The 27,304-nt window shown below is 49.5% G+C and overlaps 1 long non-coding RNA gene across 2 annotated transcripts; it reads right to left on the reverse strand.

Annotated features, from left to right (window-relative positions):
- Positions 1-24,034: 24,034 nt before the first annotated feature.
- LOC147375004 (uncharacterized) lies at positions 24,035-26,765 on the reverse strand. Of its 2 annotated transcripts, none has more exons than XR_015161495.1 (4): positions 26,648-26,765; positions 24,930-25,027; positions 24,602-24,675; positions 24,035-24,481 (listed from the first exon to the last, which is right to left on the reverse strand). It is a non-coding gene; the product is annotated as an uncharacterized LOC147375004 (long non-coding RNA). The 2 variants fall into 2 exon arrangements; XR_015161496.1 differs by having other exon boundaries at positions 24,297-24,481; positions 24,930-24,981; positions 26,648-26,759.
- Between the last annotated feature and the right edge of the window lie 539 nt (positions 26,766-27,304).

Here is a 27,304-nt window from a genome sequence, read left to right on the forward strand (position 1 = left end):
AGCTATGGCAATCCTCATGCTTGTCTCCTTGAGACAGTCGTGTCCCAAGAAAACCAGGTCATGTCAGAATGAAGGAGGACTGGGCATTCTGTCCCTCCCTGTCCGTCTACTAAAGAATGTCAACCCTAGAACTACAGAAGCATTTGCCCAAGACAGTTCCATTTGGTCTACACAGCTATGTGAGATGTGGGCCCCTCGTCATCAGTTCTCAGTTGGGGGTAGGGTAGTAGGAAGAATGAAGAGAGAGAAGAGGTCATGATCATCAGGACCCTGGGGAAGGCACAGGGAAGAGGAATGGTCATGGTCAACAGAACAGTCTTCCATAGCAGGGCCGGGCTGACTCTGAAAAGATCCCTCTGGGCTCCCCAGGGGGTTGGTACTGTCAGACACCTCCCAGATACTCCACGTTAGGTAGAGGTCCTCACAGCTCTGTCTTGTGGCCTGGATGTGGCTCTGAGTTTGCAAGTCTCTCATATTCCATCCTCTGAACTCAGGAGAGGATAACAGTATGTGGGGTGGCTCCCTTCCCTTCATCTCAGGGATCTTCAGCCATTAGCAGACTGGTGCACTTTTGCAGAGCCCATTGGGAGACTCTGGAAAGGAGAACCCCATTCCAAGGTTCTGAGACGCAGTTTCCTGTTGCTTCTTTTTGTAAAGAGCCAACATGGCAGGCTCTTCTCTCTCTCTTAGTCCTCTGCCTTTTGAGTCTTTAGAACTTGGGCCCTGAGATAGAGATCAACTGTGTGCTCCAAATGGCCATGTATTCCTGTGTGTTTCCCAGGCTCCCTTGCAGTTAAGTTGGTGCCACGTGACTGGTTCTAGCCAATGAGATGAGGGCAGAATTGATAATACGTTACCTCCAGGATGGTACGTGAAAACACCCCCATGTAACCATCCCACATTAACTGTGGCAACAATGGGGGGCCCAACTTGAGGGTGACAGCACTGCCTGACACAGGAGCCTGGGTCCCTGAATTACCACTGCAGGAGAAGCACTTAGGAGATCTACTTGACCCACTGGAGCAGGCAGAATTTTGGCCCCATGACCTTTGCCCCATGGTATGCCCATGGATGTATTACATCACATGGCAAAAGAGACTTCACAGGCACAATTAAAATTACCAATCAGATGACCTTAAATAGAAAGATGGTCCTGGATTATTTAGGCAAACCCAATGTCATCATCGAAAAAGCAAGAGAGTTCCAGAAAAACATCTATTTCTGCTTTATTGACTATGCCAAAGCCTTTGATTGTGTGGATCACAATAAACTGTGGAAAATTCTGAAAGAGATGGGAATACCAGACCACCTGACCTGCCTCTTGAGAAATTTGTATGCAGGTCAGGAAGCAACAGTTAGAACTGGACATGGAACAACAGACTGGTTCCAAATAGGAAAAGGAGTACGTCAAGGCTGTACATTGTCAGCCTGCTTATTTAACTTATATGCAGAGTACATCATGAGAAATGCTGGGCTGGAAGAAGCAGAAGCTGGAATCAAGATTGCCAGGAGAAATATCAATAACCTCAGATATGCAGATGACACCACCCTTATGGCAGAAAGTGAAGAGGAGCTAAAAAGCCTCTTGTGAAAGAGGAGAGTGAAAAGGGAAGTAGATGGGGAAACAGTGTCAGACTTTATTTTTTTGGTCTCCGAAATCACTGCAGATGGTGACTGCAGCCATGAAATTAAAAGATGCTTACTCCTTGGAAGGAAAGTTAGGACCAACCTAGAGAGTATATTCAAAAGCAGAGACATTACTTTGCCAACAAAGTCAAGGCTATGGTTTTTCCTGTGGTCATGTATGGATGTGAGAGTTGGACTGTGAAGAAAGCTGAGTGCCGAAGAATTTTTGCTTTTGAATTGTGGTGTTGGAGAAGACTGTTGAGAGTCCCTTGGACTGCAAGGAGATCCAACCAGTCCATTCTAAAGGAGATCAGTCCTGGGTGTCCTTTGGAAAGACTGATGCTAAATTTGAAACTCCAATACTTTGGCCACCTCATGCGAAGAGTTGACTCATTGGAAAAGACCCTGATGCTGGGATGGATTGGGGGCAGAAGGAGAAGGGGACGACAGAGGATGAGATGGCTGGATGGCATCACCAACTCGATGGACATGAGTTTAAACTCCAGGAGTTGGTGATGGACATGGAGGCCTGGTGTGCTGTGATTCATGGGGTCGCAAAGAGTCGGACACGACTGAGCGACTGAACTGAACTGAACTGAATGTCATCATGTGGGCTTTTAACAGCAGAAGAGGAAGGTAGAGAGATCTGTCGTGTAAGAAGAACTTGATGTGCCATTGCTGGCTTTGAAGATGAAAGATATCATGACCCAGGGTACGTGGGCAGCTTCTAAACACTGACAATGACTCCAGGCCAACAGCTAAGCAAGGAAATGGGGACCTCAATCCTATAAACTGCCAACAACCTCAATAAGCCAGGAAGTAACTCTCCCTAGAGTCCTCTGATAAGAGCCTTGCTGGCCAACACCGTGATTTTGGCCTTGTGGTACCTCAGATAGAGGATCTAGCCAAATGCCAGCTTGGACACCTCACCTGTTATGAGATAATTAATGATGTTTTTAATAGGCTGCTAATTTTCTAGCAATTTGCTATGGCATTAATAGAAAACAAATATATCTGCATAGGGCTTTGTAGGCCTAAGAAAAAATCCTGCAAGCCATTGCAGAGCCTGCTGGTTGTAGCAGCTAACGATCCTTACTCTAACTAATGCAAGGCCCATTAGCTTCTGCTGTGTGGGGCTGTCCACACTGGCTGGGAGGCAGAGTGGATAAGAGACTGGGTTCTAGGGCATCTGAGTACCTGCTTAGATCTCCTGGGGAGCCAGTCTCAACAGACAGGAGTTCAGCCAGGAGCGAGCACAGGCTTCATGAGCCCTTGGGAGCAGAAATGGGGTCTATGAGGAGAAGCCTAGAGAGGAGAAAGGCAGGTCTTCAAACACTGCAAAATATTGGCAGAATGAAAGCTGGAACCCGGGCTCCTAACGCAAAGGTCTGGACTCTGCCCAAGCTGGCGCCAGTGAGATTTTGCATGGGAGTGTGCATGTGTGAGCTCCAAGAGCACGTGCACGGGCTCCCCGTGTGCCTGGCGTGCCAGATTCTTCTCCTGCAGCTCCCGGATCTCCAGGGTTAATGCTCCGCTCAGAAGGCTGAGAAGTGCTGCCTCTCCACTTTGGTAATTGAAATCAATTTCTCAGCCTTATCTTTAGGAAACCTATATAGTCTAGACTGTAATCTGAAAGCCTGGGCTCGGGCAACTTTTAAATGAAAACCCTTCTGTGAGGGGGGAGAGAGAGGAGAGAACAAGTGCCTCACCTCTCTCTGCAATTTCTCAAGGAGCATACGAGTGTGGAGGCTATGTCTCTCTCTTTTTTCTGGGTATTTGGCTTCTGAGTATGTGAAAATGTGCTTGAAGATGTGTGAGCGTATATGTGTGTGAGGATGTGTGAGAGTGTGATGGTGTGGAGTGTGTTAGTATGTGTGGGTTAGTATGCGGGAAGATGTGCGTGCGTGTGTGTGTGTGACTGGACACAAGGATGATCGCCTTCCTTTTGTGTTTATTTTTGCCTCTGGGCTTGCTAGTGCATGCGTGTCACAGATGGGTGAGTGTGTTCATGAGCATAAGTGTGAGTGTGCCGGTGTCCGGGGTAAACTCACGGGCTTGTAAATGTGTGTGGGGTCAGAGGATGCAATATTTATGTATCTCCTTTCAGAAGGCATTTCCCTGTGGTCTTCCCCTCTGGACTCTCCTGGGCCCAGGGACAGTGTATTTCAGCGCCCAAGTGACATTAGCATCCAGCATGTGTATGCTCAGCTGTGTCTGACTCTTTTGCAACCCTTGGACTGTGGCCTGCCAGGCTCCTCTGTCCATGGGATTTCTCAGGAATCCTGGAGTGGGGTTGCCATTTTCTTTTCCAGGGGATCTTTCTGACCTAGGGATTGAACTCACATCTCTTGAGTTTCCTGCATTGGCAGACAGATTCTTTACCACTTGGGGCACCTGGGAAGCTTACTGAACTGCTACTTACCCCTCCAAATCTTCATCCTAACCCTCCAGCTTTTCTCTGCGCACCCCAGGGGAAAGGAAAGGCCCTCAGTTTGTCTACTCTGGAGATGTGTCTCCAGCATCCCTCCTCGTCCCCAAGCCTATCTAGGCTCCCTCAAGATAGCTCTTCTCTGAGGGTTGATACGTCTGTGGGCAAGGGGCCTGCTTGGCTGGAGCTCATGGCCTCCAGGTGAGGCCTCCAGGTATCAACTAGGCAGGTAGAGCTCCCTATTCAAAGCTGTGCTTCTAGACACAAAGGCCCTTTCAGGTGAGGGTGAGTTCCTCCCTGCCTCTCTCCTGAGCCAAGGTCCCCCGCCCTTCCCGAATCCCCATGGATTTCTCATTTGAAGTCAATCAGGCTTGAAATCCCTGCCAGTGCCTGCAGGGTAATTATGGGGCTGGTAATCAATGCCAGTCTCTCAGCTGCCCAGGGTGGGGGTGGCAGAGGCCCAGCTTTCCCTGGGCTCCAGGAAAGTCTGGAAGTGGTAGCAAAAGCTGGGATCAGGGGGACCTGGATTAGAAATAGCCTCCAACTCAGACAGGGGAGAAGTTGGGAGGGAGGGGGTTGGTGCTCGAGCAACTGCCTCCCAGAAATGCATAGGGACAGAGTTGGCTGTGGCATCAGAAGAGACAGGCGTTTTTTAAGCTTGAGGACATAGGAAAGGCTCTGAGGGACTGTGGGAAAGGGTTGGGATGGAGCACAGGAGTGGGCAAACTAATCTTGGTTCAGTGACAAATTAGAATTTGTCGGAGATTGGAATCTCCGCCTTTCTAACTTCAGTTGGGAACTACTGCATTCCCAATTAAGATATCTGGGCCCCGATTCAGTGCTAAATACAGGCTTTCGTGGGTGACAATGGTGATGATGACGGTGGTAGTGATGGGTATAGTCCGAAGAGCACTGACGGCGAGGGGGTGAATGGTGGTGTTAGGGTTATGCTGTCATGGGCGGTGATAGGAGGAAAGGGAGGTGGTGACGGTCATGGTGGAATTAGAGGTGATGGCGTTGATGGTGTGTGTGGGGGATTGTGATGAGAGTGGCAATTTTATTGGTGGTGACGGTTCAGGTGATGGTAGCAATGGTGGTGCTGTGAGAGGTGAGATGGTAATTATGATTGATAGTGGTGATGGACAGTGCAACAAAGGATGTGCTGACTTTTGAGAAAGCAATTAGAAGTCTGGGTGTGGGCAATACTCATAAGAATGGTGTTGAGGGGATAAAGGAGGGGAATTGAAGGATATGCAGCCTGAGGGTGATGGTCAAGAGGGAGCCAATTTGAACCAAGTGAGCTGCCCACAGTGGGAGCAGATGTGGTATGGTGCCACTGGCTAAAGTTAGGCATGCTCAGTAGCTTTGGTCGTATCCAACTCTGTGCAACTCTGTGCGACCCTATGGCCTATAACCCGCCAGGCTCCTCTGTCCATGGGATTTCCCAGGAAAGAACACCAGAGTGGGCTGCCATTTCCTCCTCCAGGGGATCTTCCCAATCCAAGGATCGAATCTATGTCTCCTGAGGCTCCTGTGTTGCAGGCAGATTTTTATTTTTATTTTTTTATCCACTGAGCCATCAGGCAAGACCTGGTGCAGAGTTACTAAACTTGTGACCCTCTGCAAAGTTAGGCAGAGGGTCAGAAGTTTAGTAGCCAAGTGATACTGTAGGCTTGGGTCCCGAAAGAGACTGCTCAGCTGCCAGGAACCCAAGCATGGAGAGTGGTCAGTGATAGGTGGGTAAGCAGGAATTTCAAAGGCCAGTTGTGTAGGGTGCTGGAGGCCAGACTTCGGTACCATATCCAGGGGTCAAGAAGATATTCTAGTTGGGCTTTGGGAATTGGAGACCTACAGATTAGCACCATGGGACAGAGACCAATGATAAAGGATAGGGACCATGGCTGGGGTACAAACCCTGCGTTGGTTGGGTAAGGGGGAGGGATTCTGTAGATCAGAATAGCATTGAACCCTGCTCTAAATAAGTCAGAGAGAATAGCAGCTCTGAACCTGGATGAACAGGACACGAGAGAGAGATGAGAGGAAACTCAAAGAGATGACTGGTAGCGTGGAAGGAGGACAGGCTTGATAACCAGACAGACCTGTGTGTGAGTCCTGATTCTCATCAGCTACATGACCCCAGGCAAGTGACTTATCCTGAGATTTGGGTGTCTTTCACACAGACTGGAAATTATACCTACTTTGAAAGGATGCTGAGAGGATTAAATAAGGTAATGTGTGTCAAAGTGCAAAACAGATGCCCAGAAGAGATGACTTATCCTCAGTTCCCCCAAGGCAACTCTCCTTCCCAGTTGTGCTCAAACCTGTACAGGAGAGAAAAGGGGATCTGCTATAGGACCAAAATGCAGATGGGGACACAGGAAACCAAGGGGCAGGCTCTTAATCTTGTTTCTAGGAAGAGCTGGCAAGAAGAGCTCCCAGTCAGCACCATTAACAGGAGCCCATTCTTGAGGCCATGGTCAAGATACCAGCCTAAGAATGGGGTGACGTATTCCCATCTCACCAAACAAGTCCCTGCTGGTTTCAGGGACTTGCCACGTAGAGGACTTGGCATCCTCTATAGCTCCAACCCTGGTGCTCTGGGCTTTTCTAGCCCTTTGCAACCTTGGCTCCCCCAAAGAAATTTGGTGTCAAGATCAGATTAATGACCCAGGACCTGAGTGCCTCTTTTGCTCCCCAAGTAGACCCAGGGCCCAGTGTCCTAGAGGAGGGTTTCTGCACAGTCCCGTGTGAAAGCCCCAATCTACCAGGAAGGTAACCTTGCCCTTACCTGGTTTTCCTTTCATGACATTGTCCTGTGGTAAAGAGCTCAGGTTGTAGAAGCAAACAGACCAGGGTTCAAGTCCTAGACCTGTCTCTTTCTACTTGGGTGACCTTGGACAATGTCCTTAATGTTGATAAAACTCAGTCTCCTTTCCTGTGTAATGGGGATGGTGTTACCAGTGTTATAGGCTGCTTTGTTGACTGTGTGGCAGATGGTCAATGGGTAGCCCCCCAGATCCCACCCTCTTGGAATTCATGCCCTTGCATAAACTCTTCCCTATGAGTGTAGGCGGGACCTGTGACTTGCTTCTAAGCAATAGAACCATCTTATGAAATATAATCACAGAAGTGACACCCTGTCACCTTTGCCATACTGTATTGGTTAGAAGCAGTGCTTACTTGAGTGAAACCAGCAAGAGAGAGAGTCTCAGAACCAAATGGGAGGGGTTTGAAGGAGGGGCAGGAAGGAAAGGCAAGATATAGAGTCAGTACATGGCTGCCACGTGGCTGCCCCCACAGCTCTGTTGCTCCTCTCTCCCCCAGCATGGCCCAGACACAGATCTTTGATGTCCTCTCCAATTTTACCGCCTTCCTCCTGAGGCTCACCAGAGGCCATGTTACCCAGAAACAAGGCTTCTCTGTGACCCAGGACAAGCCTCAGTGCCCACGCTCAGAAACGGCACCTGCGCGGGGGGAGGCGGGGGGTGGGCAGTGTCAGGCTTAGGGTGACTCTGTAAATCAGAGCATTTTGATGCATAAAATCTGGAAACATGAGTCTATGAATTGTAATCGAGCATGACGAAATCTCATCAACAGAAGTAAATATGAAATTCGAGATGACAGGGAGATGCACAGATGTGTTGCTGTGTTCCCGACCCCACGCACCCCCTGTTCTGGCTCACAGCTCCACTCCCAGATTTATTCTCTGCACACAAGTTAACCCTAAGTGTCTCTGATGGCGCAGTGCAGCCACTACATCCCTCCCTTCACCTTCCTGTCCCACGTCCTCCTGCCCCATGCCTTCCTGGCGGAAGTAATCTTACCTTAGCTGTTCATTTGGGCATAGACTGTTGGTTGGAATGAATCTGGAAAAGCCAACTCCTCCACCCACTGCAGACCCGTAGGCTCTTATTTACTAAACAGGTCTGTGCTGAATGCCATTCCAGCCTTGCCGGAGCCAGACCACCTGAGTTTGAATGCCAGCTCTGCAATTTGCTAGCTCTGTGACCTCGGGCAAGTCACCTCACCTCTCTGAGCCAAGTTCTTCCTCTGTAGAATGGGGATAATCATAGTACCGACCTTATGGGGTTGTTGCTAGGATTAAATGACCTAGCATGGATTGAATGCTCAGGACAGTGCCTAGCATATAGAAAACACTACATAAGTTATTATCACCTTTCTAATCCTTATTCCACATGAGTCATAGCCTTGAAGATGAAAGAGCTGAGCCTCAGCAAGTTTAACTGGTTTGCCTAAGGTCACACAGCTCATAAGTAGCTGATTTGAGATTCAAAGTCCGTAGGTTTAAGTTTGTCCCGACGGTTAAGCTATATCTTTGGGGGTGCTCCCCAGTCCCATGGTCTCAGACTGTGTCCTCCAGATTGCACTCTGGGTTTACGGGGACAAGCCTCCCTTGTCAGCATCCACTTGTCTCTATTTATTTAGGCTGCTCTGGGTCTTCACTGCTGCGCACGTGGGCTTTCTCTAGTTGCGGTGAGTAGGAGCTGCTCTTCGTTGCAGTCACAGGATTCTCACTGCAGTGGCTTCTCTTGTTGCGGAGCAATGGTTTTAGGGCACAGGGTCAGTAGTTGTGGTGCATGGGCTCAGCTGCCTTGCGACACATGAAATCTTCCCAGACCAGGGATCAAACCCGTGTCCCCTGCACTGGCAGGCAGATTCTTGACCACTGGACCACCAGGGATCCAACATCCACTTGTCTTCTCAAACCAAAGTCTCTGTGGGATCCAGGGGTTCCCATATCCAAGTCTCCGTTGCCTCTGGACTAACCACCGACCTCCACATGAGCAAAATTACCTCCACAGGTTCCCCGCTTCCCTCCCAGAAGGCCAGTCCCTGTCTGGGTGGGATCCCTGCACAGCAGCATTCTTCTAATCCTTACCATCCCCCCAAGGGCCCACATGAGCCTCCTAGGAAGCTGAAGAATGGCTTACAATCGTGTAATCCAAGGTATGCTTTGTTGAATGTGTTTAGAGAAAAATGGGTGTGTGGATAAATAAGCTTAGACAGTGCTGGTTAAACCAAGGCAGAAAGGTTTCTTTCTTGCAGGCCCTTCAGAGCCTTTCCTGTGCTCATCTTTAGTGGAAAATTCCAAGAGGGGGTAGGAGCCAGCAGGGTTTCACAAACTTACTTGGCCACAGGCAACTTTCTAGCTACAGCTCACTGGGGGTCCAGCATCCCCTGGGGCTGATGGTCCCTAGGTAATTGTATAAGGACATGAGGCCCATTATCTGACTGCAGGACCATTTGGGTTCCAAGCAGGATCTCAGGTTGGAGTGGTGGGAGGTGATTTGTCCCAGTCTTATTTTGTAAAGAGCAGTGACTTTGTAATCACATGGCAGGCGGGAGAAAGGAGGGGAGGTGGCTTCCCTCAAGGAGGGGCAGTGAGAGCTGTTCCTGGGCCCTGCCTCAAAGAGTGATTCAGGCATGTGCAAACGCGCGTGTGTGTGAAGGTGCATACGTGTGCATGCTTGCGAGTGAGCCAGTGGTACAAATATGATAATTCAGCACCTCTAAGGTAGGGACCTGACACTGTATGGGGTGTGGGGAGTGGGGCAGATAACACAGACCCCACTTCGGGAAGTTCCTCGTCAAGTAGAAGAGCTAAAATCCTAACACTGACAAAGTCCCTGGGCTGATGGAGTAGGCAGTTCTGGCCTTGAGAAGTCTCCCAGTCTTATAGAAATATGTAATTCCACCGGGAAGATACAACACACAGAAGAAGCACATTCATAGATGCATACAGATTCGGACCCCTGTATACAATCATGTGTATATAGAGCCCATACACACACACACACACACACACACTCATACTTTATGGTAGGAAGAATTCTAAGATGGCCCCTAAGAGCCCCACCCTCTGGCGTACATGCCCTGTATAATCCTCTCCCTTTAAGTATGGGCGGAGCCTGTGAATATGATTGGATATCACCCCATGATTAGCTTATGTTTTATGACAAAAGTGAAGGGATCCCCCCCCCCATGTAATTAAGGTCCCTAATCAGTTGATTGTGAGTTAATCAAAGGAATATTATCCTGGGTGAGACTGACCTAATCGGGTGAGCCCTTAAAAGAAGATCTAGAGGTCAGAGAGAGAGATTTTCCTGCTGGCTTGACCATGCATGCTGCCATGAGCTACAAGGAAACACATTCTGCCAACACCCACATGAGCTTGGAAGAGGACCCTGAGCCTTAGACGAGCTCACAGCCCCAGACAACACCTTATGTGCAGCTTTGTGAGACCTTATGTGGAGGACCAGCTAGGCTGTGCCCGAATTCCTGACCCACAAAAATCAGGAGATAAGAATTGGGTGTTGTGTTAAGTGACTAAGTTTGTAGTGATTTGTGGTACTTCTTTGCAGCAATAGAAGACTAGTGCACAGGCACTCCACTGAGTGAAGGTACACAAATATACTGGAAGATATCCATAGGTACACAAACATGCAGACGCACAAACCTTCCCACATCTCCATTCACGTGCATACCATGCTCACAGACATACAAGCATATTCACATCCACAAACATATGCACATGCATAAGCACATACGCATTTTGAGTTAAACGTATGTATGCATGCTTGCATCTGTAAACAGAGATATAGGCATCCATGTTTACGTGAACATTCAGAGAGTATATGCACATGTACATGAATCATAATGATAATCAACATTTATTAAATGCTTTCTATGCGCGGGCAGTGGTCTAAGTTCATACCTACTAACCCATTTAATCAATAGTTACATAGACAGACTGAAGCATGCTCATGATATATCCATGCAGACCTACGGACCAGACTACCTAGCTTCTGTAAAATACTACACAACTATATTCAACAGGGGCCTGCCCTTGTGGCTCAGCGGTAAAGAATCTGCCTGCAATGCAGGAACCTCAGGAGACGCAGGTTCGATCCTTGGGTTGGGAAGATCCCTGGAGAAGAAAGGGAAACCCACTCTAGTATTCTTGCCTGGGAAAGCCTATGGACAGAGGAGCCTGGTGGGCTACAGTCTCTGGGATTGTAAAAGTGTCAGACACAACTTAGTGACTAAACAAGAGCAACAACATATTCCACAGGGGCACAAAGTGAAAAGCTCTCAGCTGGATCGGTTTCTTGGGGAGGGTTCTGGTGGAGTGTTTCTCCCCTTCTGGCAACTTCTTTCCCGCCCCAAGAAGGGGCCCAGAAGCCACCCTATGCTGACTTCAGTCTTTCCACTAGGTGGTGCTAGACTAGCATCTTTGGGTTTGACCTGCATCTTGGGCTTTGGAGAGCAAAGTTTACATGCTGGGTGAGAAGAGAAAGACACCAGGCAGAAAACTTCTCTTGACCACTGTGTTCCATCTCCATCAGCTCCCTTTTTGTTCAACATAGTCCCATCTGTCCTTGACGCCCTAGGACCACTGGCACCCTTCTCAGCTGGAGCCAAGACTCAGGTGATGGTGCTTGCCTGACACCTCCCTGAGAACACCTAGACATCTAAGCCTCCTTCATCTTCACATTTTGTTTATTTAACAGACTCTGTGCTCCATATACAATGAGGTGGTAAATATCAACTCATGCAATCCTCATAACAACCTTATGAGATAGGTACTATTATTATTGCAGATTAGGACACAAAGGCACAGAGAGGTTAGGTAACTTGCCTAGGCTCACACAGCTAGTAAATGGCAAGAAGAAAGGTCAGAGGGCAAGGAGTCTTCACCCCATTTCAGAATCAGGTCAGTGGAGGAACCTAGTTTTGAACTCAGAACTCAAGCCCAGTGATGGGCTTTTCTTTCTGAACCCTGGGTTGCATGAAAATTAAGGCTGAGGCTGAAGCTGAGTTGTGGGTTGTGACAGGAGCAGAAGACTCCCTCCTTTGTACCCGCCAATGACCCCTCCCTAGGGTTTGGAGTCCAGGAAGCGACTTTCTGGCCAAGTGGGGCTCTCTCTGGGATTTTCCTGTGAATTCCTCTTAAAGGCATAAAAGAAGGGCCAGCTCCCAGCTGATGCCCAGCTGCGGGCGAATCTATAGACTCAGACACCAGAACGGGCCTTTTACAAGATACACAACCCATTCTACACTCAATTGCGTGCCATAAATCAGGTTAACCTTTTCAACACGGCTCGGAGAAAATTAATTACTCATATCGGAGCACATGACCTTTTTCCTGGGCAGGAGGAGCAGAGCTTCTCCCAAGCGCTGGGCTCCTTGTTCTCTACGCTGCAGCATCCCAGACTTCAGGAAGCCACCCCGTGGCCCACGCATTCAACCAAGGAAGGCCAGTTACCCGTGTGCTTCCAGGGCTGACCATGCCGGGCTACTCAGTGCCCCTCCAAGGGACAGGGTCCTCTTCAGCTGACAATTTGGAGCTGATGAGAGGAAGGAAGACCACCCCGATCCTTGTTGCAAGCCTGGGATTGGGCAGGGGGAGGGGAAAAAGGAAGCGAGAAGCATTAGAAGATTCTGTATTTCCTCCTGAGGAGAGTTTTTCTAGCCCCAAGGAAACTCCTGTTGGGATCAAATGGTAAGTGGCCCACTCAGGAAATTCCCCTAGACTCACCCCACATGTTGACATCATCCAACTGTATCAACATTTGACTGATTGACCCTCCCACCATCTAAGCAACCACCTGACAATTCAAACAACCAAATCCACCACCCACTTAACCAACCAGAATACAACCATGGGGAAAGCTGGTACTGAATTTCCACTTTGTGCAGCCCCGGGGAATGTGGGTGAGAGGGGGTCCAGGTCCCGCCCTCCAGAGGCGTACAGTTCAAGTAAGAACACGCACTTGAAGCAGGGAACCAGGCAGTGCAGAATTATTGGGTAAGTGAGGACAGATGCTGGAAGAATCTCCGAATTTTTAGTTCTCATAGGGGTTGGTCAGTTTTTGTCTTTTTAGTCTCTGTCGTCGTCAGCTGCAGGCAAGGGTGGACTGCTCAGCCACACACAGTTACCCCTTGACCACTGCCCCAGCCACACATGCCTGTCCTGGTAGTGAGGACAGGACACAGAGGCTCAGAGTTCTGGCTTTGAAGTTGGACAGACTATACTGGAATCCTGGCTCTGCCACTAATTAGCTAGTGGTTCTTGGGCAAGTTATCTAACCTCTGAGGCTTCATTTTCTTGTCTAAAAAAATGGGTATCATAAGACCTATCTGAACAGAGAGGCTGAGAATTCAACAAGATGATGTCTGTAGAGTGCTTAGCATAGTACTTGGCACATAGTAAGTGCTCATTAAATGTCAGAGAAAAGAATGATTATTGTCAGCTGCCAGCAGATTCCCCGCAGACTGTGAACCCAGTTCTTAACCTGAGGCTGGGGAGACCACGTGCTTTGAAATGAGTGCTCTCAGGCATGCGTTGAAAGCACACTGTCAGCCAGCTGGTTTAGCTATTCTGAGGCTGAGCGGCCTTTGTTGTGTCTCAGAGCAAAAGCGATGGAGGAGCCCGGACTGATGAGTTTGTGGTCCTGCCCATGAGCAGGACCCGGAGTCTCTCAGTGTCTTTGCTTCATCTAAAGAAATGTCACACAATGACTGGATCGATGAGTGACAGAAGCCTTTCTTCCCATTCTCACCATGGTTTGGAGCTCTCGTTCCATTAACAGGGTCACCTGCCTCGGGAGGGGGGAGGTGCTGATGCTTATATGAGCACCACTGTCCGTGACCCCAACCTGGGGGATTTCTTAGTTGGTGATGTGCAGGAGGGCAGGACCAGGATAGGGAGAGGTAAGAATGAAGCCAGGAAGAGGTGACACGGCGTGCAGAGTGTCACCCGCCAGCCTGCGGGTATGGTGGGAGGATGGAGCTGTATACCTAGAAGGGAGGCAGAGGAGCGGGTGCTGCTGGGTGCTGCCCCTAAGCTGGGGCTCAGAGGGTTGTGGACAGTGCAGATTCAATCAGAAAGACAGGGTGCTCTTGGGGAACAGATCGTAGTGTGGGCTACTCCCAGGTCCTCTCCTCGGTCCCAGGCGATCTCATGGTGTCCTGTAGATTTCACATCACTACCTTTTGAAGACTCAGAAATGGATAAACCCACTATATTAGTCAGCTCAGGCTGCCATAACAAAACACCACAGACTGCGTGGCTTAAACCACAGAAATTAATTTTCTCATAGTTAAGCAGGCTAGAAGTCCCAGATCAAGTTTCTGGTCTATGGGGGTTCTGCCCTAAAGACCTCATTTAACTTTAATTACTTCCCATCTCTACATATAGCCACACTGAGAGTCAGCATGCACCCGATGAATTCAGTACATGAGTTGGACAAGAATACAATTCAATCCATGGCACCCACTGCCATCTGCATTCTTGAGACCCAGGCCTGCACATCCAGTACCGTAGGACTCCTTACCTGCTGACCCTGGGTGCCTCATTCACCCTGCGGGGCACTGAACTTGAGATCTTCTGTCTGAGAACTGCTGGGCATACCCAGGGGGTGGGGCTTGGCAGCCATGTTTCCACGTAACTCCGCTCCCAGTCATTGCTGATTGGACCACAAATTGATAACTGACCCAAGCTTCGCCACTCATATTTCCTTTCTCACAGTCATGGAACCACCGGTGCTGGTCAGTCCTGGCTAGTCTTTGGAAATGAGGTACCTTGAGCTCAGGAGTGGGGTAACAGCCATCCTTGGTTAATCAAGTGCAAGGAGAAGCTGAAAGAGAAGGAAGAGGGGAGAGAAGATGAAGACAGAAGGTTCTGTGTTCACATCAGATTTATAGTCCTTTGGATGCTGGGCTCTGGTTCTGCCATTGAGTTTCACAAGACACCCCTGTATCCTCATAACATCCCACTTTAAAAATCCCATGCTGTTCATTGGGTTCTATTATTAGCAACCCAAGAACCTTACTACAGCAGTTAGGACAAAGACCTTGTTCTTGCCAACACTGGGAGAAGGGCATGAGGGGATGGAGAAGGAAAGAATCATGGAGACCCACGGAAATGTGTGCCAGAGTATTTCACAGGGAGTGTGAGTAGGATGGAGACCAAGGCCTGTGCACTGTGAGTGTGTGTGTGTGTGAGAGAGAGAGAGAGAGAGATGTGGACACTCTGCCTGGGAAAGGATGAATGAGAGAAAGGATAAAGCTGATCAGTGACACACACCTGTGTGCAGGGAGAGGGTCCAGGGGAGGAGCCCGCAAGGAGACCCACAGGAGATGCAGGGGCACACAGGGAACAAAATGCGAGGTTTCCCCATTGTCCGTTGGTTCTGAAGATCCTCGGCCTGCCGCCGGGTGAGGGGCCAGGGGCCTCAGGGACACAGACTTGCCCCTGTGCCTTCTGGCCTCTGTGACCACACTGCACCATTGGGCAGACACCCGCTTCTGGTCTGGGGAGCTCTGTTCTCTCTGGCTGCCTGCTTCCCACCCGGCTGGATGGCTGAGTCCAGATGGAGCCGGAGCTTGAGAGAAACCAAGGATCATGTCCTGACACTGACCTGCTTCCTGCTTTCACCCCGGCTTCCAACACATACATGCAGACCCAGGCACACACTGACATACACGCAGCCGTGCTCTGTCTTGCACACGTGCTAAGTTGCTTCAGTCATGTTTGACTCTTTGTAACCCTGTGGACTATAGCCGGCCAGGCTCCTCTGTCCATGGGATTCTCCAGGCAAGAATACTTGAGTGGGTTGCCATTTCCTCCTCCAGGGGATCGTCCGGACCCAGGGATCGAATCCGCATCTCTTACATCTCCTGCGTTGGCAGGCGGGTTCTTTACCACCGGTGACACCCGGGAAGCCCCACATACTGACACGCAGTCACAGGCACACTCACATATGTGTAAAAGCACACACACAGCTCTGCAGATTCACATACATGTAAGGGCATTCATGACATAAGGACACGCAATGATCAGACAATGACCCAGAAGCACACAAGCACAGATATATAAACACACAGACACACTTAAAATGCAGAGTTACACACAGAGTCACAGACACAGACGTTCACAGATGTGTGCACACAGATGTGTAGACACTCACTGACAGGCAAGTGTAGACTTGGCAGCACAAATACATGCACGTAAGCACGTGTGTAGGTCCACCCAGGCACATACACGTGTAGGCACACAGCCCTGCGGCTCCATGCAGATGTGCCCCTGGGCTGTGGTAGTCTAGTCAACAAATTGACTAGACAACCCTCCAATTTCACAACCAGAGAAAGCATCATTCAAGGAGGGGAGGTGACTGTCCACCAGCACCAGTCTCTAAGCACTGGGAGGGGGTGTGGTGAGCAGGCTGCTGGGAGCAGAGGGAGAAGCTGTTCACATCAGCCTCCAGGATAGGGATGGAGAGCTGTGATCAGGCTGGGGCCGGGCCAGGTCTGGGGAGGGAGCAGGGCAAGGGCAGGGAAATCTGTGTCGCCAAGGGGAGGGGCTGGGAAGCTGGGCTCCAGTTCCAGATTGAAGGACAGGCTTGGCTTTCGCTGACTTGAATGGGGCACAGAGAGCGCAGATTCTTGGGGCATCCCTGGGGCTGTGGCCTTCCCAAGCTCCAGCCCAGAACTAGGATCCCTTATCTCAGTCCCAGTGCTGTGGCCGTGATTGTGTCTGTGGTCAGGCCTGTGCATCTGAGCATGTGCATCTGTGCGTGTAGGCATGGCCATATGTGTATGGGTCATAGGTGTGAATGCACACGTCTGATCACACATGTAAGCATGTGCATCTGTGCACACAGGCATGGCCATGTGTGTATGGGTCATAAGTATGAATGCACACGTTTGAACACACATGCACACACCAGCACACACTTACAGGGCATGCTTGTGTGGTGTGCAAACATACATGCATGTTCATGTGTACGTGTGGACATGTAGACATGGCCACGTGCACATAGTCTGTGTGTGCTGGTGGATGCGTGGATGTCCCCACGGTGAGAGGGCTGCATTCTGAGCTGCCACCGCTGCCACTGCCGCTCTGCAGGCTTCCGCTGGGGGCGGCTCCAGATGTTGTTGCAACATTCCTCATTCACTGCAGAAAATCAAACAAACAAATGAAAAATTAACACCATTGTTAGCCAGGGCCGCCCCTGAGCTGGCAAAGCTGCCTCTCGCTGGCCCAGCTGGACCAGATGGCCGAGGCTCCTGGGCTCACCTTGGGCCTTGGCACGGGAGCAGACAGGACCATCAGGAGGCTGGCAGGAGCCAGGCTGCTGCTGGTCGGCTTCTAATGTGACCTCAGAGGCTGTTGGACTCTCTCCTACCCTTCCCCCGCATCTCTAGAGTCCCCTTAGGCGCATGCTGGGGCAGGAGAGTGGGGGAGGAAAGCAAGGGGAAAGGTGCAGGCACTGGCCATCTAGCATACAGTAGGTGCTCACTAAATGCTGTTGCCTGAATCTTGCATATGAGTCATCACAACAACAGCCTTTGACAGATCAGGAGACTGAGCCCTCGAGGAATTATTTAGGTTGCTCAAGGCCATGCAGCTTGTGAGCAGAGGCACTGGGATTCAAACCCACCTCTTGTTGTTGAGTCATTCAGTCGTGTCCGACTCTCTGTGAGCCCATGGACTGCAGCATACCACCTCTAATGCGCTCTTTAGTTCATTTGTTTCCTATTTTTTGGCCACACTGTGTGCCACGAGGGATCTTAGTTCCCTGACCAGGGATGGAACCCATGCCATCTTAGTTCCCCAACCAGGGATCAAACCTGTGCCCCTTGCAGTGGGTGCATAGTGTCGTAACTGCTGGACCACCAGAGAAGTCCCGCTAATGTGCTTGTAAATGCAGGGTCTTCTCACTACTGTGATGGCTTCTCAGAGTGTGATAGACACTGTGGTGCATTAGAGATGCACTGCGACTTTTCCTGGGGCTTCCCTGGTAGCTCAGCTGGTAAAGAATCTGCCTGCAATGCAGGAGACCCCAGTTCAATTCCTGGGTTGGGAAGATCCTCTGGAGAAGGGATAGGCTACCCACTTCAGTATTCTTGGGCTTCCCTGGTGGATCAGCTGGTAAAGAATCTGCCTGCAATGTGGGAGACCTGGGTTCGATCCCTGAGTTGAGAAGATCCCCTGGAGAAGGGAAAGGCTAACCACTCTAGTATTCTGGCCTGGAGAATTCCATTGACTACAGTCCTATTTTTTTCCTACTGAGACATATGGAGGCTGATTCCCTTCCTTGAGCATCTGGCTAGGCCTGGAGACTTACTTGACCAAAGGAATGTGGTGGACGTGAGGCTCTGAGACTTCCAAATCAAGTCCATAAGAAGTCTTGCCACCTCCGCCTACCTCAGGGACCCCCTCAGAGCTCTGAGCCACCATATGAAGTCTGACACCCTGACCATCCTACTGGAGAGGCCCGGTGAAGAGCTCTAGTCAAAAGTTCTGGTGGAGCCCAGCCTTCCTTCCCTTGCCGAGTTACAGCACACGTGAGTGAAGCCATCTTGGAGAAGACCACCTTGCTCTCCAGCTGAAAATCACGATTTCTGTTCCCACTCCAGGGACCAGGAGAATTACCCAGCCAAGCCTAGCCTGAATTTTGATCCACAAAATTGTGAGCTATGATAAAATGATTGTTATTTTAAGCCACGAATTTTTAAAATTTATTTTTAATTGATGTGTAGTTGATTGACAATTTTGTGTTAATTTCTGTTGTCAAGCAAAGTGACTCAGTTACACACACACATATGTTCTTTTTATATTCCTTTCATCATGATTTACCCCAGGATACTGAATAGAGTTCCCTGTGCTACACCGAGGACCTTGTTGTTTATTCATTCTGTGTGTAACAGTTTGCATCCGCTAACCCCAAATTCCTAGTCCATCCCCCCTCCACCTTTCCCCTTCAAGTCACTAGGTTTCGAGGGAAGTTTGCTAGGTAGATATAGGAAAGTGGAATAGACACACATTCACATCAGCACACACACACGATACAAACGCACCTGCTCACACACACACACATTCACATCCATGTAGATCCCTTTTTGAGTCCAGTTCTTCCATCACCCCCGATAGCAACACCAAGCTCCTGTATGTAATTAAGTTCCTGTTTTCTGGGATGAGAAGTGCTCAAAGCCCAGGAAATGACAATGGCTCCTTATTACCCAGCCGCTTTCATTGTTTGTGGGACTTTTCTCATTTGAATTCTTCCCAAGAATCAGAGCGAGCAATTTCATATGGAAATATATAAAAAATGTGAGAGCAAATCATTCCCAGTGGTGCTGGAGTAGTGATCAGTTCTGCTGAGTGGGTCCTATCCCCTCAGCCCTGCCTCTCACATCTGCTCCAGCCTCAAACCTACAGTCTGGGACTCAAGATGACTGGGCTGGTGGGCAGATGACTGAGAGAGAGGCTGGAATGAGCTGGAAAGGGCTAGAAGGCTTCTGGGGGGCCTTGGGGAGAGATTCACATCCAGGAGCTGAGAAGGGCTGTCCCAGCCCTGGGGCTCGTAGAAGCCACCCCAGTTGTCACCTGGAAGCTGGCTGAGAGTGTAGGAGTGTGGGGCTGTGTGGGTGTGAGACTGTGAGTGACACTATGTGCTACGTGCAAGGCCATGTGTGTGCTAGTGTTTGCATATGAGTCTGTGACCAAGGCTGCGGGTGCGTGACCATCCGTGTGACAACGTATGGCAGTGTGCACATGTGATACCTGGGGATGATGTCACATGTCTACCTATGTGCATGTCTGTGTGTGAGTGTGTGGCCTGGGGGTGCGTGTATTGCTTGTGTCACACACATAAGCCTGTGTGTGATGGCTGTGGGTGTCAGTGTGTCACAGGTGCCTATGAGAGTGCATGTGTGTGTTACCAGGTGCCTGTGTGGAACTGCTGGTGTGTGTTTTGGTGAATAGCCATGCTTTGGTAGAGTCAGGATGGGTGGCAATGGGATTTACTAATAGTTGAAGGTCATTTCTGATGTCAGGTACTTTGATGTTTAATAACACTCATCTGAAACATAATATTTTGAGCAATGGTGTTGCAGGTACAATGAGGAACTAGACGGGCAAAGACCCTGCACCCATGGAGCTCATGGTCATGTAGAAGAGATGGAGAGGGGAGAAATAATTATTCTAATAATTATATCATAATTTTAAACATAGTTGCTATGAAGGCAAACAACTCGGGCTGTGTGAGACCAACATGGGGTCCTGATTCATCCTGGGGCTCAAGGTTAAGGGGAGGATTCTTTGAGGAAGGGACATTTTTCCTGAAGCCTAAAGAGTGAGTATGAACTGGTCCAGGCAAAGACGTGTTGGGGAGGAAGAGTGTTACAGGCAGAGGGAACAGTGGGTGCAAAGACTCGGGGGTATTACAGAGCAAGTTCCTTGGAGGAATTGCAAGAAGTTCCTCCAGGGCTGGGGGTGCATAAAAGGAGGCTGGAAAAGTGGCAGGCAGTGGATCTTTGGGGCTTTCTGGGTCATCATAAAGGCTTTGGACCTCATCCTACAAGCAACAGAAGACCAGGGAAAGTTTGCCTGTGGTCATTCCTGCCGTGTCAAGAATTGATTGCTAGTCTGCAGAGAGTGGATGCAAAGAAATTGGAGGGGAGGTTTGATGCAGTGGTCCAGGCAAAGAATAGCATTGGCCTGGGAGGTGAGACTGCTGAGACTGAAGATGGAGAGAAGTGAAGAGATTCCAGGGCTGTTTGGAGGTTAGGGTTGACAAGCCTTGGCAGTGGATGGTGCGTGTTAAGTGAGGGCAGGAGAGGGAGGTGTCTGGGATGACACCCAGGATTTTGGTTCCAGTTTCAGGCTTGCTGTAGGTGCCAGTGACTAGATGGTGACACTTGGGGGAGGATGAACTGAAAATTCTAATTTGGGTGTGTTGAGTTTGAGATACCTGAGAGACACAGGGGTGGAAGGATAGATAAAAGCCTGGAGTTAGGGAAGGCTTATGCTGGAGACAGGGATATATGGAGAGTGGAGACCAACAGTGGGAGGGAAAGCAGCTAGGGTGGGAAGAGACGGGGAGGGAGGTGGCTTTCTTTGCCTTTGTAGAGAAGTCTAAAACTGTTTAGGGACAGTTCCGCATAGTACTCAAGATTCCAGACTTTGCTTCTGGGTATATACCCAAAAGATTTGAAAGAAGGGGCTCGAACAGATATTTGTACATCAGTGTTCACAGAAGCACTATTCACAATAGCCCAAAGGGAGAATGTTCATTCATCAATGGATGAGTGGATAAACAAAATGTAATATACATGTATGATGGAATGTTATTCAGTCTCAAAAAGGAAGGAAATTCTGACACTTAGAACAACACGAATGAAATTTGAGGACATTCTGCTGAGTGAAATCAGACAGACACAAAAAGACAAAAACTGTATGACTTCATTTATGTGAAGAACCTGGAGTTCACTGAGACAGAAAATAGAATAGAGATTACCAGTTGAGGGAGGAGGACATGCAGGGTTATTGTTTAAGGGGTATGGAGTTCCAGTTTGGGATGATGAAAAATCTCGGGAGATGGAAGGTGGTAATGGTTGTACAACAATGTGAATGCCCTTAATGCCACTTAATTGTTCACTTTAAAATGGTTAAAAATGGTAAATTGTAGGGTATGTATATTTTCCTACAATGAAATAAAATATCCCAGACTCTGTAGCCAGCTAGATTGCTGGGTTTGAGTTCCAGCTGTCTCACTCACAAGCTTTGTAACTTTGGGCCAGCTACCGAGCCTCTCTGTGACCTGGTTATCTCATTTATAAAATGGATATCATAATAATACCTATCTTCAGGGTTGTTGAGGGATTACATGAGTTAATATGTGTGATATGTTATGAACTTAGTATACACTTTATGTGGCTATTATTACCTTTAGCAGCAGCAGACCAGAACCTTGGGCTGAGAAGCTGGGCCAGTGCCTTGGGGCAGGTAGAATGGACCAGACTTGACTTTGCTTTTGTGTCTTGTCCCTAATGTGCCACTCCACTATTCTTGCCTTCAGTATCCCATGGACAGAGGAGCCTGCTGGACTATAGTCCACGGGGTCACAAAGAGTCTGAAGCAACTTAGCACTCCTATCGTGCACTATTGCTGGGTAGCCAATCTGGGTGAGCTTCTGTGATGGGAGCTCTATTAGTTAGGGTTTTCCTGAGAAACAGAACCAATACACACACATATAAAGGCATTTAGTATAAAAATCAGCCCACATGATTACAGAGACTGGCAAGTCTAAATCTACAATGTGGGCTGTAGACCCAGGAGAGCCGACGGTGCAGTTCTAGTCCAAAGGTGGTCTGCTGAATTCCTGTTTGCTCTATGAGAAGGGTTTTTTGTTCTATTCAGGTCTTCAGCTGTTTGGATGAGGCCCACCCACATTATGGAGGGCAATCTGCTTTATTCAAGCCTATGGATTTAAATGTTAGTGTCATCCAAAAACACCGTCACAAAAACATCCAGAATAATGTCTGACCAACTAGCTGGGCACCCTGTGGCACCGTCAAATTGACACATAAAATGAACCATCACAGGAAGTGATTCTCATGGCCTTGACTAGGGACACGCAGGAGGCCTCAGAAGTGCTCCCTGCAGTGTTGGCTGCCCCCCATCTGTCTGTTTCCCATCGAGGCCCACAGAGATCTCTCCAAGCATGGCTCGGATCATGTCACTCCCCTTTGCTCCTGGATGAATATCACATTCTCATTATTACTTTCAAGGCCCTGTTGACCTCCTTGCCAGCTCACCTGCCCACCTGCTGGCATTTCAGTCTTGCTCTCTGTTTTCCAACTGTTTGGTCTCCAGCCTTTCCCTGCTCCTTCTCTCCATGAGTTTTTTTGAAGATTCTGGTTCTGACTTCTTGGGAGGATCCCTTACCCAGAAGCCTTTGTTCCTGTGTTTCATACCCTGTCTTCACCTGTCTGTTCTGCATCTGGAGTAGCCCCTGGGCCAGACCCTGAGGACCTGCAGGCGGGTTAGAGCTGGGCCAGGACAAGGCAAATGGGCAGAGCGAGGGCATAATGAACAGGTGCTGTGGGAGCACAGCACTGTGGGGGAGGGAAAAGTCTGATCCACCAGGATCACGTCCCCCAAAGGAGGCCAGATTCAGGAGGCTGGGTCCTGCTTACCTGCTGCCAGGGGGGCTGTGTTCTCACTCACTCAGTCCTTGTGGTGCAACTAAACCCAAGCCAAGCAGGGTCAGTGTTAAGGGGTGGCTCTGGGGGACTTTAGCGCCCACCCCCAGTCTCCATTAGTACTCACCCTCCAAACGACATGAAACAAAAACTGAAATGAAGACTGGGCTTATGATTCCAACATGCCTTTGAGACACGTCCCCTGGTTGTCTCTTCTGATTGGGTTTTCAAACTCATAAAAGTTCTGGAACCAAGATTGGAGCCAGATATTAAGCCTCATTCTCTTTTCAAATAATTCTAGAGTCTACTGCATTGGGGTTGGCCACTGCTTTACTTATCTTTTGGATTTAGGGTTGTGCACAGCAGTTATGCCCTGGGGATATCAGACACTGACCTAGCTAATAACAAGTGCCATTTTTTTTTCCTGTTATTCCTTGGATGTGTAGTTTAAGGAGAAGGGATAATTAGCAGAGCAAAATGCAGGAGCTCCTAGGCCCTCCAGTCAAATGCCACTAAGTCAAAACTTCATTCGGAATTCTAGTAAGAATGGCTCACCCTGCTTGGGGGAGGTGAACAGAGAGAATGAGGGAGGGCATCACGTAGGAAATAACACTGTGACACTGGGTTTGATGGGTAAATAGGAGTTCTTGAGAAAGAGAATCCTGACAAAAGCAATAGTCTTTGAAGTCACAATGAAATGAGTCAAAATTGTGACTCAGTTGCCAGCTGTGTGAGCATATGCAAGCTACTTCCTCTCTCTGTGTCTGTTGCCTTATGTATAAATTAGGGATAATATAGTGAAAGCTGCACCAGGCTTATTGTGAAGATTGGTGATAGGGCCTATGAGCTGCTTGGCAGACTGGATGTTCAATAAATAAGCAAAAAATTCTTCTTTGGGGGCATCCATGTTGAGAAGTCTGAGGCCCAGAAGGGTCTGCCATGTTTGGCGCATAGAGGGAAATTCTATGTGGGCTCCCTCATGTTCAAGGGGCGAAGGTTCCTTCCTGTCTCTTGCCCTAGCCTGATCTAGTTCACTGTATCATTGACTCGACCAGCCGATAATGGTTAATTACAAGCAGAAGAACCTGGGTCCCAGCCAGGCTCATTCTGGAGGCTGGGCTGAGAGAGGAGGCAGGGAGTTGGAAGCGAAATTGCCTGTTTGCCGGGCAGGTTCTGTGCTGACTCGGCATGTCCTCCTTCCCTGGCTTCATGTGACTCCAAGGCACAGTGGGGGCTTGTGGGGAGCGGGCCACCTTTTGGGCTTTCGTCAGTTCTGTCTTAGAGGGACAAAGTAGGAAGAAGTGGGAGCTCCATTCCTCTGGCTTAATGCTGCTTGTGCAACTTTGTGGCGTGAGTCGTGTTATCAATAATCTCCGAACCCTCCGTAGGACTTCATTGTACTTTGTCTGCTTCCTGTGGGACAAAGCAGGATGCTTTTTGGAAAGGGGCCTGGAGGCCTGAGGTAGGGTCCTGGCTCTCTTTGGGTTAGGGTTGGGCACATCACTTCAACTCTCTGTGCTTTGGTTTCCTCACCTGTGAAATGGAATGTCAGGCTTCAGGGCCAGGTAAGGACAGGTGGGCTAGTGCCTGTGGATGAGCTGTGACCGCTATGTGGAGATAAGAGATCACAGTGAGGGTGGGAGTCTGGTTCTCACTGGAACCCTGGGTGGGGTTTTATCCCTTGGTGCGATGGGACCTTTGGTTGAGGGCAGAATCTGGAGTTTTTTTTGTCTCCCCGACAACCCCTTGTAAGCTCAAACCCTGTGACTGCAGGAGTCCAGGCAGATGCCTCTTTGAGCAGAGGCCTCAAAGGCAGAAGTTCTCCAAGTGTGGACCTGCTCCCAAGGTCTAGCAGCCGTACCTGAGAGCCCGTTGAAATGCAGATCCTCAGGTTCCATCCCAGACCTTTGAATCTGTTAGGTAGTTAGAATAGGAAAAAGGAATCTAGAATGGCGGTGGCTAAAAGACAAAGAAGGGAAAAGCCCATGAAAATAGAACAAAGGAAGGTCCGAGGACCGGAGTGAGGACCTCAGGTAGAACAAACAGCACTCCTGGACAGCCCAGTTTCCATAGGGCAGGCCCAGGGAGAGAAAAACATAAAAAGAGGAGCCAAAGGGCCAGGGCTTGCTCTCTTGCACGCTCTCTCTCTCTCTCTCTTCTCTTCGCGTCTTTTCAGTCAGCATACCCTTGATGCAGGATGGGGTATCCCTTCCATGCCTTGAGGATGTATTTTCCTTTATTTTCTAAATAAAACTGAGCTGTAACACGGAGCTGTGACATTGATCTGTCCGAGAGCTGTAACATGGTCTCTCCGAGAGCTGAGACACAGTCTGTCCGAGGGCTTTAATGTCCATCGCTTCAAATTTTTGTTGTGACAAGACAGAACCGAGGAAACTACCTATTCCTCTGACAAATCCATCTCAGGGAGTAGGGCCTGAGTCTCTAGATGATCCCGATGCTGAAGTTTGGGAATCGCTGCTCCAAGGCAGTGTCCCTTCTACAGGGTGCCCCTTCCCACCCTCCCCCCATCCCAGCTGGAGGCCCCTTGGAGGGGAGGAGGCTGCAAGACCACAGTTGAATCTCCCTGCTGAAACGAGAACCCTGGAGGGGGCATCTCTTCCCTCTGATTCTAACTCAAGACATCCCGGAACCTCACCAGTAGGGCTGACGCCAGGGTATTTGAATAGCTCATTAGCTCTGCTCTGGGCTTCAATCCCTCTTAATTAGTTTTGCAAACGATATTCATAAAAAAAGAAAAAAACTCCAAACTCATCACATAGCAAATGCAGGTCCCTGTGAAGTTTGTGGCCGTGGGTATATAGGCGCGTGTCTGTGTGCTGTGAGTGAGAATATGTTTGTGAGCTTGTGGGTGATGGTGAGTGGTGGGCGTGCTTGTGCACAGAGGTTTCAGCCAATGTGCACGTGTGAGAAAGCTCACGAGTGAGTGTGTCTGTGGTGTTGTGGTGTCTGTGGCCACATGGCCACTTCATCTCCAGGGACCCCCACCAAGCAGGTTATCCTTCCCCTCCTTAAGAGTCCCTAACACACCCAAGTATTAGGGAAACATAAACCTTCAACTCCCCTCTGTCCTGCTTGTTTTTGCTTCCCCAGTGCTCCCAGCTCTAGCTTTCAGAGGCAAAGATTAACGGTCAGCTAGTCAGCTGAGCAGGAGGGGGACAGCAGTGTCCCCATTGTGGGGACCATCCTTTGTGTCCAGTCTGAGGCTGTGACATAGCTTCTGGGTGTCCCTTACACTTGCATTGTCCCCTGATGCCCAGGGTTTCCATTCTTGCTTGTCCCCCCTGGATTCCTCTGCTTCTGGGGAGCTGTTCCTAGCTGCAGATTCTCAGGCCTCCCCCCCAGGGAGAGTCAGCCCTCAACAGGGCTGCCTGTGGGGTTCAGAGAGAGGACTGGCTGTGGGGTGATGGGCCTAGACTCTGGGGGCACTTCCTACCCCTTCTCACCGCCACCCCCTTCCCAGCCTCCTCCTGCATTCCCTGCTGTGAGCATCCCCATTTGGAGCCAAGTAAATTTATGGCATAATCCCACATGGAAATGCATGGAAATGCTGCCAATTACCATGAAGCCAAGAGAAAGGCTGTCTCGCTGGCGCCCTCCGTGGTCTGCTGTCTGCGGCTTCCTGCCTTCCAGAAACCACAGGGAGCCAGAAGCCAGCCGTTTGGCCCAGATTGGCGGAGTGGGGCCGTTTGTATAAAACTCTTTATTAGTCTCACCTGGCCTTGAAGGTTTTCAGTAGGAACGAGTGTCTCCTTTGCATTAAAACTGAACAAACCAGAGAAATGTCATTCCCAGAGTCTGAGCAAAGCCGACAGCTGATGGGATTTATCTAACCGAGATCAGTTCATCAAACTTGGGTAGAGCTGAGCGGCTGGAAAGACCAGGGGAGGCGGGGTGGAATCTGATACAATCGCAGCTGCTTAAAATGCAAAGGCTCATCGAGATTTTGGAAACACTGTAAGGAGAGGCTCAGTGATGCCAGGAGGAACGTGTAGAGGCCCTGAGATGGAGCCTGGCAGAATCAGTGGGTGGGGATGCTCCTGCTTGGTGAGGTGAGGGTGCAGAAACGCAGGAGGAGGGGCCAGTGGGCAGTCTCTGCTCTGGGTCTTGTCGAATTGAGTCCTTTAAAGGAGTATGATGCCTGCGATGAGCAGACTCGAGGGGGATCATGTGACATGGCCCTGCCCTGGAAAACCTCACAGTCTGATGGGGGAGGTA

The sequence above is a fragment of the Bos grunniens genome, chromosome 3 (genome assembly GCF_055505025.1).
Source record: "Bos grunniens cultivar Pamir isolate PY7600 chromosome 3, Bosgru_T2T1.0, whole genome shotgun sequence".
NCBI lineage: Eukaryota > Metazoa > Chordata > Mammalia > Artiodactyla > Bovidae > Bos > Bos grunniens.